This window comes from Astyanax mexicanus, chromosome 11 (genome assembly GCF_023375975.1).
Source record: "Astyanax mexicanus isolate ESR-SI-001 chromosome 11, AstMex3_surface, whole genome shotgun sequence".
NCBI lineage: Eukaryota > Metazoa > Chordata > Actinopteri > Characiformes > Acestrorhamphidae > Astyanax > Astyanax mexicanus.
In genome coordinates this window covers 35828614-35841925 of record NC_064418.1, presented here as the reverse complement: position 1 = coordinate 35841925, position 13312 = coordinate 35828614, and positions in this window count along the sequence as shown.

Genomic DNA, 13312 nt, shown 5'->3' with positions numbered 1-13312 from the left:
AAATACTACCCAAAGAGATCCAAACAAAACGTGCCCCACACCTCATTCAGATCAGCATTATCTTCTTTACCATCTGTGTTAAAATCCAGGACCAAATGCATTAATTATTCATGGTATCCAGCAGGGCCAGGTTGCTGGGAGTATACAGTGAGATAAGACTCTAGTGAGGGATTATTACAGTATCAAGGCACTGGCCCAGTGGCTACCAAGTGGCATTCCTACCCTCTCATACACAATGCTTAGGCTTTGCACAAACCTCCAAGGAATGTCTTTTAAGTGCTCAACTCTGGTTCTGTGCTCACAGCTCTACAGAGCCCTATAGCAGCCCCATTCCTAACCTCATATGGACCTATGAGCTCGCAGACACAGCACCGGCTCAAAGATACTATCTGTTAGAGTGCGGAGCCAGTCTTCCTACATCTCCAGCGTCTTCGGAAGAAGCATGCAGAGATCGTTATGCTGCAGGGCTGGATCATTAGCTTAACGCCGCTGTTGAGAAATAGAACCTCCTGTCTCCCAGACTTCAACTTTTCACGAGAAAAGACGAAGAATTCAGAGTTCTCCAGAGGTTCTGCCCTAATTATCCAGAAACTTCAATGTGTTACGAGTTGATTTCATAGCTCCCAGAGCCGTAAAACGGTTGAAGGGCATAAAAGGGAGGGGAGTGAAGGCTTCACTTTAGATAAAAACGAAAAAAATGGGTCCAATATGGAGCCAAGAGGTTATCTGGCAACATCAATAGTATGTATAAGTTATTGGTAGTCTCACACTCTTAGTGGGAAATAATCAAAGGGCCAGAAGCAGTAGATATCAGCACCATCAGAAGAGAAACATTTAGATTCAAGTGAGTTTATTTGAGTGTGTGTGCTGCAACATTAAAAACCCAAACCCAAAAAGCTGATTCTTCTACAAAAAAAGCTAAAAAAAAAAGATTGTATGAGTAATGCATGAGAAATTCTGAGAAATTCTCTGCTCTTACAGAAGGTTAGGGCCTCGTCGAGTCCAAATTGAGGTCAACATTCACTTTACAGAGTTCACAACATGTTGAATTTCTTACATTAAAGCAGCAGCTTCAGAATTGTGTTGATGGACCACTGACTAAAAAAAACACCTCTATCATATCTGCTTTGTGCCAATACACTAGCAGTCAGAAAGAAAAACATGAAAACTAAATGAGTAAATTCTGTGTGACCCAACTTGTGTTAGTAAAGGACTTTAATTTCAGCGTCCATTCTGTATCTCACAGCTTGTCCAGAAATGCATGTGTAAAGCATGTCCTTAAGTAGTGGCTCAAAGCTCAAATTACACTTCTCGACTGCATGGAGCTACAAACTATAATGAACGATGAGGAAAAATAAAAAATAAAAGGCTTCTCTGGTGAGCTTTTGTTTACATTCCTCCCCTGTCTCTCTGTCGCGCTCGGCGTGACTTTAGTTTCCGCCCGATCATGTTTTTTCACCTCCTTTTCATCTCCTTTTAAGGTCGTTTTTTCCCCAGCTGTGTCCCAATTCCCTATCCAGGTGATATTGATAGTGCATTGGACTGCGACCCTGATGACACTGGTTTGATCCCCCGTGAGGAGCAGTGTGTTTATTTATTGTTTATTTTTTCCTTTCTTTATGGGTTTACCTTCTTTGAGATCAACTGTTCTGCAATTGGGTTCAACAACCCTCTGGGCTGTAGAGATACTAGTCTGTAGCACTCCATCCCATTACACTTCATTTTCCAAAACATCATTTTTGTGGCCCGCCAGGTAATGGCTTGGAAAATATCTGGCCCACGGTCAAACTTAATTGCCGACCCCTGATCGACACTACCTAGAATCAAGCATAACAAAATAAAAAAGTAACGTACAAGCAATATCTGACACTAGTGCCTGTAATAAAGTGCTTGTAACTGGACTGAAACGCCCTAGTATTTCCGAATCTAAACAGTAAAAAAAAAACTGGAGCCGTGATTGCATGTGTACAGATGCAAATATGTTTTTCACCATGTCAGACACATCTTACTCCAGTTGATTCCCAGACCCAGTTTCAAAGAAGGACATGTTTCAAGGGTAGACTGCTCACAAACAAGATATGACACAATCTCCCAGTCCCGGCTCACTCCCTCTCTCTCTCTCTCTCTCTCTCTCTCTCTCACCCAGCTCGTTCAGATGTCAGAATCTAATCAGGGAGGGGGAACGAAATAAATAAATAAAGGGAAGCAAAGCACAGGCCTTCGGAGCGCCATGTGATTTTTAATTAAAGGTTCAGAAGAGAGAGGGTAGTGGAAGTAAGAGAAGGAGAGAGAGAGTATCAGACAGAACTCCTAGTGCTGGGCTGAAGAAAGTCTGGTGAAATGGGGAATATATAAGTGTGTTGGGACAGTACGGAAAATGCTAATTTAAAAAGGCAGTGTCTCTTACATTTACATCATTTTTGTTCACTGCAGACAGTGTGAACCCAAGATCTTTCATGTTTTGACTGGTCAACTTTATGCCAAATGTTAAAATACACCCATTTTTTCATTTGAGGTCCACCACATATTCTAAAAAAATGGGGCACTAAAGCATTTATCACTTTGTAATGTTGCCAGGTGATGAAGCGTTTCAGGTTATTTCTTTGTCCATTCCACCTGCAAACATGTTGTAAACTGTGAAAGAATTATTGTTACATTTTTTTCCTTTCAAATATCTCAGGTCAGAGCTGCCAGTAGACCAGTCCAATACCCATACCCACTTGAAATGTGTCCAGCATGTGATTTTGCACTTATTAACTTGTTTCAAATATGTGGACATCCTCAAAAAAGCAAAAAAAAAAAAAAAAAAAAAAAAAACCAAAAAATCCACATACCGTGCTGAAGTAAGACTAAGACCTACGCTAAGCAACTCTGTTTCATAGACCAGAACATATGAGTAGCGCATACAGTTTTTCGCTAAATATACCTTTAAAATTTCTCTAATTTTCTCTGGTTTGAATTGTAGGGGACTGGCGATAATAGTTTACCTAACTTAAACTACTATGATCCATTTCCATTCCTCACTCTTACAACTAGAAGCAGTGCTTTACATGAATTATGAAACATGAAAAAATTAATAAGGACCTATGAAACTATTAATCTTCATTGTTTTATGTGGGGAAGTAATACTTGAAGAGCTTCTGTCAGAAAGACATTATTACATATGATATTGACACTCCTAGAACTCCTAGTCTCTCTGCCAATCACATTGCGAGGGTAGAACATTGTAAAATTGATGTTTATTGTTTCATACAGAAGTAACAAATATGTTTATGCAGACTCTATTACCTTTTATTTTTTTAAATTTTAATAAATAACTAGCTAATAGCTTAACTAGCACTTATTGACCTCTCCTTCAACTCCAGCAACGCTGTCTAATTAGGCAGACTGATTATTTGGGTCAGTTGTGTTCAGTTACTGTAGAGCTGGAACGAAACTCTCCAGGAAGACAGACAGGTGTTTGGTGTGATTAGTGGCTCGGCCTAAACCATTAATAACAGCATTAGTAGTATGTTAATATCCGGTTAACACTGTTAATGTTGCGTATTACACATATCAATCACTGGCTCCCAGCAGAACGTCTATGTAGGGCACATGCAGGGAGTAAGTAAAGTGCAGCTGTTGAGAGGCAGCAGTGGTCAGGACACATTTAGGGCTTAGGAGCCTAAAGAGTACGAGGCGTGAGGGTCTAATCGGGGCTGGTCTGGGGTCTGAAAGAGTGGAAGAAGCTGGTGGTGGGGGGGGGCATGAGGCAGCATAAGGCAAGGGGAACTCTTTGAGATGCAGAGGGGGTTAATTCGAGTAACAATGGGGCGAGCTGACAAGGCTGGGGACCTGCTCCAAAGAGCAAAGCCTGGTGCCCAGTGAGGTAGGGCCGGGCCAGCAGAGGCCAGCAGGGTCGTGTTCAGCCTGGCGTGCCATTGAGCCCTGGCTGGAGGGGGCTGCAGGGGGGAGGCCCCGCTGTGAGGCCCTGGGGGGCATTTTAATCCCCTCTTACTTGGACAAGAGATTAAGAGATTCCTGCTTTATTTCTCCACATTTCCCGCTGCTTCTTGTTTTGCTGCGACGGCCGCAGTTTGGGGGTTTTATTTTTAGCACCGAACACATGGAAACGGAACAGGAGCCTGTCACAGCTTTGATATGGGGCATTTAGACGAAAATCAGCGTCATTGTATGGGGATGTTTTTGAGGTTTTTTTCCACAAAAGCTGAGCCAAAGTCAAAAGCTTGGTGGTGAGGGAGGTGTCGATTTGATGAGTCGCTAAAAAATGCAGCCGAAAGGGCAAAATTGTGCAGAGAATGGAGTAAAGGGAAATATATATATATATATATATATATATATATATATATATATATATATACGTGAGTGTGAGAAAGACCAAGAGGGAGGGAAATTCGCAGACAGAAAGAGAGAGAGAGAGAGAGAAAAGAGAGACAAGAAAGAGAGAGACAGTGCTACAAGAGAAAAGTGGTGAGAGAGAACAAAAAGAAAACAGAAATTCTGACAGGAAATTGGCTACGATGACTGAACTTTGCTCAGTCCCCTCACACACACACACAAAAAAATCACTCAGCAACAAATAAACATTCCCGTCATGGCTGCCATGTCTCCTGGAGTTCAGCACACATTTCCCGAACGCCTCAGCGCCATTTCAAGCCCCTCTTTCAAAGAGCAGCCCCCGTCAGATAGTATCTCCCTGATAGCTAAAGCTCCAGTGTGTAGCCCCAGCTTCAGCCAGGCAGGAGCCAGCTCGGGGTCAAGAGCTCGGAGCCAGGGGCCTTGTTTCTCTGTTGATCCGGAGGGCAGCTCGAGGAGGGCTCTAGAGCAACACAAACACCCCTGTGTTTTTCCTCTCGCAGATACCAACGCTGTTTCCCTTTTAAAGAAAGAATAAAAAAAAACAGCCTGCATTGTTGCAGCTCTCTGCCGCTGCACTGCTGACCTGTCAGATAGGTAAGGTAAGCACACTGACCTGCTAAAAGCAAACACTTCAGGCCATGCTGAGAGCCAAGGGGGACACATGAGTGAGAGCAGCAGGCAAAGCAGTGTTACTCTCAACACACACCGCATAATCAGATCAGCGTGATCAGATAAACCCAGATCAGGCTTCTCCCTGCAGCCTGCGGAGGAAGGATGACTTTTGACAAACGGTGGGAAGAATTGAGCCTTTAGACTGATTTAAAATGATAAAATAATTTAAACATTTTTTTAACTGACTCTCAAATGACTTCCTATATAGTACGTTACATAGGCAGCATCATGATACTGGTGTCTTCTGTCCCCAAGCAATTGTTAAACATGTTCAACAATTTGGGATCCAGTTTCAACAGGATATACAGAATACACTAAGGAGTAGGGTTGATGCAACAGCAGAGTTTTGACTTTCCCACCAATACCAAGAGTAGTATCATGATTTCTGAAATGTTTGTTGAATTGAATATAGAAAAACTGCAAAAAGCTAAATGCTTCAAATATGTAATAAACAGTAATCATTCCAAATTAAAGCAATATTTAATAGAACATACAGTATAGGGCAGTTTGTCTGATTTGAATTAAGCCTAGTCGTACACTTAATTTTTAAATTCAGGCTTAAGACTAGGCTTAATCCCGTCTGGAAAACTGCTTCATTGAGATTAAAACTAAAACTATATATACACATAGAATATACATAAATATTACCATAAAAAAATTAAAATGTGTAAAGTATCAGATAAGGATGGTACCTTGGAAGAGGTTCGTTAAGGGTTCTTGAGTAAAAAGGGTTTAAAAGTTTTATGTAGAAGCAACTGGATGCTTTGTAAAAAAAAAAAGCACTAAACTCAGTCAAAGAACATTTGTTTGACCAATTTTTTTTTGTCATTTTCAGTACTAAAGAATGCCTCAGACATATATGTCTGCTAAAAGAACTACAAAATAAACAATAAGTATAAATAAGTATAAACAAAAGTTTGGCTACAAGCTGACGTCTTCTGTGTTCAGCTCTGTAAAATCATTTTTTTTTGTATATATTTTAGATTTTAGACCTTATGTCACATAGTGCGAGAAACCCTGTAAGCAAGTCACAAGGCCTATAATCAGTCTTCTCAGGTAGTGGATAACAGCAGTGATTGAGTGCAAGAAGGTCACTGCTACCCTACATGAGTGTGCGGGGGGTTCCCCTGGTGTGTTTGGCTCATATGTTGTGTTCAGACGGCTCGGCATTCCTGCAATAACACTCATTCCTACCTCGCCATGTGCTGCAATAAGGCCCCGGCAGGCCCGGTCTCCCCTCGTCTCCCCTGTTTCCATCGCACAGACCTGCACCCGTGGAGGAGTGGTTTCAAATATCCCCTCGGAGAGCAGCAGAACCCCATCCTGTGTCCGTCTGCAGAGAGACAAGTGCCTCAGGCCACTAAACAACAAATCCATCACAGCGGAGACAGCTCAGGAGTATGTAAACATATACAATAGCCCTGTGTCACTCACTTCTGAGATGTTTTCTTTAAAAAATGTGTGAGAAAGAACAGAGGACATTTAGAACACATCTGAATATTTCAAGAGGCCAAATATGCATCAGTCTAACCTGGCAGTGACCACTTATGTCTCCAGATTCTGGCTTTTAAAAGTAGTCAAAATCTTATATATATATAAAAGTAAAGAAAATCAATGTTAATTATTTTATATTACTCTAATTATACTCTGATTTCATTCTAAATATGCCAGAGCTGCCAAAAGTATGGTCTGTGGGTAATAATGTTACTCTAATTCCACATTGTCAAAGCATTTTTTGCACTTTAGGCCACACTTAAAATATTTTAATTTTAATATTCATTAGTGAGCATTATGTATGACTTTTACCAGTCAGGTTGTAAGGAGCAGTAAAGTCACTCTGCTGAAGTACAGCAGTTTCTCCAGCACCGAGACTGGAGCAGTATTAGCATTAGCCGCTAACCATGCTAAACGCTAGCTCTTTCAGCGTTCAGAAGTAAGTATATCAGACTGTAGCCAGTGTGTTTACCGTGTTAAAACAAACTACGTGGGACAAACCGCTAGTTAATATCACCCTGACTAATTGGAACACTTAGGGTTCCTCAGTGTAGCTCTGTTGGGCAGCATTTACTAGTGCTAATCAATGCTAGCCTCAGTGGAAATCTGTAAATATAAGCTTACTGTAAATAAACGGAAGCGCTTTACTCATCCAAATAAAATACAAAAATAAAATGTTTTTTTTAACAATTACAGTTTTGTTTACTTAACTTAGCTTAACTTTAAAGGTGTTGACATAGCAACACCCTTTTTCCTTTACTAGTGTTGCATAATGCACTCTATAATCCAGTGTGCCTTGTATATGAAAACAGACCAGAAAATAGATGTTATAGTGTGAAAAATGCACTATATTATAACAATTACTAACATGCTGTAATTATTACAAATGTAATAATCCCAGCTGTTGCCTCATTCACCAATATCAAATTCATAACTGATATTAATAAATTGTGATAGATAATGTGTTTTTTTTTATCACAGAATTGTTCATAGCTTTGCTGTTTTAATGATAAATCTTGAATCTCAAATGTGAAACTTTTGGTGAACATCAGAATCTTTGTTAGCAATGCATGAGTAGCTTTTATGAAAAAAATATCCTATTATGATTGGTTGGTGAATAAATCCAATGTTTTCTCCTTCTCCTGTAAACTTAAAATAATAAGATATAAGATTTGCTTCTATAGTAAAAATTTACAGCCAACAATTTATTACTGCAACTAACCTGATTTATCCTCATTAAGCACGGATTGGTGAAATGATGATAATTAATCAATAATACACTCGAGGGTCGTGCTTTAATGTGTAATATTAGCTTTTTTGTTTGCAGCTGCGCTGTTTGGCATGTACACGCTGCATCGTTGCTAGGTTACCTGTACGTGGTGGAGTAATACATGGAGAGCATTGGTTACAGTGCATAACCGGCTAATAATGGCACTCATAGAACTAATTTTCAGCCAATCACATTGCAGGGTCGGAACTAACTGTGGCGTAATGTTTAATAATGGAGATGTTTTAATGACCACTGTGATCTAAAACTGTGATTTGTTTTGCATTATTATTAGAGTAAAAAACACTTACTGTCCAGATTAAAAGCTTTAACATAAAATGAATACAAAAAATATACTTTCCAATTAAACTTTTGAAAAGCAATTTTTTTTAAATGACTAACAAAAATAAAACCACAATTTTTTTTAATGACAGAATTGGTCAACCTAGTATCTCACAGCTGCAAAGTCATAGGTTGACTTGGATCAGTCCTGCAGCTAGGCCGAGTTTCTTCTAACTGAGGTGGTCGAGCATTAAGTTCTACCATTCTTAGACCGGATCTAGAGAAAGAGAGAGAGAGAGAGAGAGAGAGCGGAAGGAAAGACAAAGAAAAGTGATTAAGAAACACAGTGAACTTAGAAGCAGAGGAGAGGGAGGTGGAGGAGGGGAAGAGGAAGGAAGAGACGGACCTTACAGTGACCCCCAGCCGAGCGGAGAGGCTGCTCAGGATTTAGTGTTGTTTATGCAGCTGTCGGAGGCACCCGAGAGATCACGGCACTGGAAAAGACACACACACACCCAAATTCCACGCCTTTTGAAGTGACATGTGGGATCTGAAGTTTTCTCGTGATAAGGCCTCATCGAGAAAAGGTGTTTTTTTTTTTTTCCTCCGCAGGTCTGTGGAAGTAAAGTGATATTCTCTAGCGATGATGGGTCTCCGCTCCAGCTTTTTCACATAGGATATTCTCACGAAGCAACGTATTACACACAGTATTATGCTAATCTCAGAAGGTCCCTCAAGTAAAAACCCAAACCTGAGGCCAGAGTGAGCTGCGCCCAATCACATCTTTCCAACAGACAAGTCCATAAAACAGCGTCTCGGAGGTGCTTCAGTAAGTCTGGAGTGGGGCCACAGGAACAGACCCTGCAAAAACAAACACCATTTGTCTGTGTGTAATAAATCTGAGAGAAACATGTCCCACATACCGAGAAGCCCACCAGCCCCCACCACACACACTTACACACACTTACACACACTCTTAAAAACAACAAAGGCTACACACAATCAATAATCAGGGCACACAGCAAGAACATGCCAGGTACACAGTCTGATTTTTTTTAAGTTAATCACAGATTCACAAACAGGAATTCTGCTTCCAGTAAAGCTGTAAGGGTATAGTAGAAAAAGAAGAAGAAAAAAAACACTCCAGTAATGATTCTGCTATAACTGTGTAAACAACCTGCACTCAGATCTATACACAGTAGGAACGGACGATACATCTGATTTTTGTTTCAATCCAGCACCAAGTAATGCCAAGAATGCTGTAAAACCAGAACCAGTATTGTTTCTTTTCTTCATAAAAAGAGGAAATAGTGATTTCAAAATCACTGTTTATACAGGAAATTAATCATTAAATAAATAATTTTGTTACTATGTTTAAATAGCAATATTAATACTCTCCGAAAAAGACAGTTATTTACATTGTCTGAACCCATCGTGATGAATCACCCAATGGAAAAGCTCTAAAAAAGACTTAGAACAAAATATATTTACATAAGCTTCCTGTAAAGTGTTTTTAGTTGTTTTTTTTGTGTGACAGCAATGAACTATTACTAGAGCTGTAAATAAAGATTATTTTGGTAGAGGACCAATCTGTTGATTATTTTTCTAAATGATCAATTAATCAACAATTATTTTTGCCATGAAATTAATCTGTTCCTAGCTTTTTCTATCATGTCAAAGCTATAGAAACAGCTGATCATGGGATTTTAATGTCCTTTAAATGGCCAGAAGACATTTAAATGTGATTTGTTCAGATATTTATTGAGAAAAATATTAATGTGTTGTGTTTAAGCACTTTTGTTAAGTATATATAGCATGTATATATGTACACTGCGAAGCTTTTTTTTACCACATACGCTGAAAATTTGCTGATGCATTTTTTAATTGAAAAATGAAATAGAAGAAAAATGAAAAATGTTGTGGCTGCTAGCAGTGAATGCTGCACATAACATGCTCTCAGCGTGAACACAGCATGGAGCAGCAAATACAGCGTTTGTTCAAAGCAGTATAATATATGGCTAATATATTAGATTAAACTCTAATCAGCAGTTTAGCTCAATTACAAATAAGCATATTTGATAGCTGGGTCAGATCAAGACAAGATCACATTCTTATTACTTGGTGGCGTAATAATGGTGTTTAACACTGACAGCCCTAGTTTTTACATGTATCTTCTATGTGCATCTGTATTTACTGGTTTATTAAAGCATTAATCAAATATATTAGTACTAATTTGAAGTTGATCCTCAGTGACTGATTGGGCAGTTTATACAGTATTCCTGCTAAAAAAGCAGTTAGAACTTAACTAAAGATATGTCTAGTAGCCCAAGGCTCATGTGGTCTGATGCTAATGTTTCCACAAACTGCAGAAACTTCTCTTACAGAGAGAACCAAGGACTCTGCTCACACAGAGAGCCTTCAGCCGTCACTTACACACACACACACACACACACAAAAGCTTGTTAAATCAGCCTGGCACAAATATAGATTTCATACGATGCCTAACTATTTCAGTGAACTCCCTCATAAAGTATGAAGCTGACACTTTGACTGGGCCCTGATTTATTTTCGGGTAAATATGGTCATCTTTCCCTCAGTCTGTGGGGGGTGGTAGGGGTGAGTTGGGGGGGGGGGGGTATTTGACTCAGATGAGGAAACAGAGACATGGCGGCCCCATTCGCTAGGCCCTATTTTCGGGATCAGGCTGTCATGTGGCCGAGCGAGGGGTAAGAGTGCCTCCATACACTTAGCCTTTTGAGGGTATAGGAATGCTGTATATGAAGGAAAGAGGGAGGGAAAGAGGGTGTGAGAGAAACAGGATTGAGGAGAGAAGAGTATGGGGTAAAAAAAATGAATGTGTAGGAAATTAAAGAGAACAAAATGTAAACAAAAAGCAGAAACAAATAGGGACAGAAAAATGCAAAGGGTAAAGTGTGAAGCTGAAATTCCCAATGGCTTTGGGACTTTGACTTGTTAATTAAATAGGCTAAAATAAGGGCTATTATTTATTTAATAAATGTTAACTCTGCTAAACAAATCAAGCTAAGTCTGGTCAAAGTGTTCGCTTAAGCTAGCTGAGCAACTCAGCTATTGGAACCAGTATGACCAGTATGAAGCTTCACCATGACCAAACTGCCTGACCAGCATCACCAAGCTGGTTGACCAGTATATATGACCACCATAAAGCATGGCCAAAATCAAAAGAAACATAAACATACACTATGCTGGTCCAGAACTGGCTCTCCCACACAGGGTATATTTTCACCAGGATCAGCAGATTTTAACCACCTTCACTATCAAAGACCAGCTTAAACCACCTAAAACCAGTTACCAAAAAAAAACTGGTCTCAAGCTGGATTTCCTTGAATGTCCCATGATATTTGGCATGTCAATGTAAAACCTACAGGATGCCTAGACAGATTATTTGCACTTCATTCATCTCTCAATTCCTTATAATATTAGCAGTTTGAACAAATACATTAGGTATTTAGTTAATTTAGGCCCAACAGGTTTAATGTTTTACATTGTAATCCAGTCTGAGTTTTGATGCCCTTTGTTATTTCTTTTACTATTTATGTATTCTATTTAAGCTATGGACTATGGACAAACAATGTTGGTAACACTTTATAATAACTTTCATTAATATATTTTTAACTAATGATCAGTAGATGTGAAAATGTTTATCAGTTGCAGTTCATGTTGCCAATGCATTCATTAGTATTTACAAATGTAATAGCAACTTTTTAGCTTCTTAAAATGTGAAAAATAACAGTTATTAATTATTAATTAATGGTATATTAATGAAAGTTATTATAAAGTGTTACAAAATGTCTTTATACTCTTATTCAACACTTCACACGGCTAAAGTGTGATGCTCTTAAATATGATTAAGATCTAAATGTGATTTGATTTATATAGTAAGCACTTCCAAATCAAAACTGTGGTTTTAAATATAAAAGTTTTTTTATCTCCTTGTGTCCCCATTTTTTTTCATTTTACATCATTAAAAAAAAAAAGCCAGATTTCTTTTACAGAGTCAGTTGTTATTGATGACATGGCCCAAAACTACAGTCCCAATCAAATCACCATGTAATTCAACAATTTAGTTTTTTATTTTAGCTTTTAATTTGTTGAGAATATTGTATAAAGGAACACAGATGGAATTATACAGCAAACAACCAAAAAACTGTTAAATAGTCATGAACATTTCCAGTCACAGATTTGGACACACCTTTTCATTAATATAACAGATGTCAAAACTAGAAAGGAGCACATATAGACGTCTGTAATAAATAATACAATACTTGGCCCCACAATCATCCCACCTAAACCCAATGGAGATGAATTTGAGCATTTGGGATGAATTTGATTACAGAGTAAAGGAAAAACATCCAACTAGTTCTCAGCACCTCTGGAAGCTCCTTCAAGACTGTTGGAAAAACATTCCAGGTGACTCATGAAGCTGATTGAGAAAGATCTGGCATCGAAGCAAAATGTGAAATCTTTGTGAAATCTGAAATATGAAGCATATTCTGGTTTGTTTAACACACTGTTGGTAAATACATGAGAGAAAGAGACACAAGACAATAGTGCAATAGTGATGGGGGGGATTAAAGTGGGAAATGACAGTACCAGTATAAACAGAACCCATATAACAGTAGTGTAAATATAGAGGTATAGAAAACTAAGACCGGTAAAGTGAGCGAGTGCATATAGTTCTTTAAATGTCACTGTTGTAGTGAGAGTTAAAGTGGGTACTGGTAAAGTGCAAGTATAAGCAGTAGAGTTAGTACAGAATTAATTCAATTAATTGAATTACTGTTTTAATGCAATTTTTAAATTGAGGTGATGAAGATTGATATATATATATATATATATATATATATATATATATATATATATATATATATATATATATATAGAGAGAGAGAGAGAGAGAGAGAGAGAGAGAGAGAGAGAGAGATGCTGCTAGAGGGAGTCTGAAACAGTAGATAGGCTTGTTCCCTGTAAATAAACTGGTAAATATATATTTTTTTGTAGCAGTTAATTTTACATTTTGCACTTTCTTAAGTAAAATATAAGGAGGTTATGTTTCCACCTTGTTCAATATAAAAGCTTGAAAAGGTTGTAATGAGCTTTTTGCTGTTGTTAAAATAATAGCTAAACAAAAATATAATCTATGGTAGTCAAGGGCTAAATTGGTCAACCCAATCAACTTTACTGGCTTCAGCATATTGA